The sequence below is a fragment of the Lupinus angustifolius genome, chromosome LG14 (assembly GCF_001865875.1).
Source record: "Lupinus angustifolius cultivar Tanjil chromosome LG14, LupAngTanjil_v1.0, whole genome shotgun sequence".
NCBI classification, from domain to species: Eukaryota; Viridiplantae; Streptophyta; class Magnoliopsida; order Fabales; family Fabaceae; genus Lupinus; species Lupinus angustifolius.
The window spans coordinates 8793210-8794816 of record NC_032022.1 but is presented as its reverse complement, the minus strand read 5'-3'; positions in this window follow the sequence as shown (position 1 = coordinate 8794816).

The following is a 1607-nucleotide window of genomic DNA, read 5'->3' as shown; positions in this document are numbered from 1 at the left end:
GTATAATTGGGTCATTACTTTACTTAACTGCAAGTCGACCTGATATCATGTTTAGTGTATGCATGTGTGCGAGATTTCAATCATCACCTAGAGAATCACATTATATAACTGTTAAAAGAATCATGAGATATTTAAAAGGAACAACTAACATGGGATTATGGTATCCTCGGGATGCCTCACTATCCTTGGTGGGTTATTCCGATTCCGATTTCGCTGGATGTAAATTGGATCGGAAAAGCACTAGTGGTACTTGCCACTTGTTGGGCAGTTCATTAGTAGCATGGCACAGCAAGAAGCAAGCCTGTGTTGCTTTGTCCACCGCCGAAGCGGAATACATTGCCGCTGGTGTGTGTTGCGCTCAAATCCTTTGGATGAAGCAGCAACTTAAGGACTTTGGTCTTAAACTCGAAAAGATCCCAATAAAATGCGATAATACAAGTGCCATTAACCTATCCAAGAATCCCGTTTTGCATTCTAGAACAAAGCATATAGAAATTAGACATCATTTTTTGCGTGATCATGTACAAAAAGGTGACTGCGTTCTTGAATTTGTGGAAACATCTAAACAGTTAGCAGATATTTTCACCAAGCCCCTTCCCAGGGATACTTTCTATGTTCTAAGGAGAGAACTAGGAATTCTTGATGAACAATATCTTGTTTAAAATTGTTTAGTTGTTTGCATTAATTGTCTTGCCTCTATATGCCTATGTGTTTCATGCTTAAATGATATATGTTGAAAATGCAAAATTATATCTCTTGATTAACTCTTTCTGTGATTATAAATGTCTTGATTAATCCATTGCAATGCATGCATGTGTCCTAAAAAGTCGAAACCATTCTGCTGCCTAAAAACCAATTTTTTTACAGTGTTTAATCGATTAAACACTTGGGGTTAATCGATTACCTGGGCATTAGTTTTTGAAAATTCAAATTTTTATTGATTTAATCGATTAAACAGCTCGTTAATCGATTACCTGGGCATCTTTTTTTGAAAATTCAAATTTTGCACTGTTTTAATCAATTAAACTGCCCGTTAATCGATTAAAACCAGTATGTTAAAGGCAGACAGTGTCTCAGTTCTGCACTTTTTTTCGACATCTTATCAACCTCTTTTGTGCTTTAAGTCTCTGAATCAGTAACCCAACAAATCCAAGTGCAATAAGGTAGGAAAAACCTCATCCTAACCCTCTCAAACCATCCGAAATTGCACCTTATCATCCTTAATCCATCCAATTCCAAATCTTCCACCAATCAAACCCTAGGTTAAGTTTTCCTAAAACCTTCTCTGCTCATTCAACACCCATTTCGGGTTCAACACATACAATGGAGCAAGGTCGTTCAAAAAAGGTCAAGACTACAGCTACCCGTGTACGAAGAAGGGAAACCGGTTCACCTTCCACTCGGGACCGCGGTGACCCCTACTATTCACTCATCTTGCAAGAAACCCGCTTGGCGAAATTCCAAGGTCGCAAACCCACATACGTAAGGTATGTTGATTTAACCTGGTTAGCGGAGCAAAATTTTAGTTTCCCGCATGATATGGAGGCTCAAGGAGCTGTTCAGTTTTTGGAATTAAAGGGACAAGTCTACCCTGCTCTAGTTAGGGA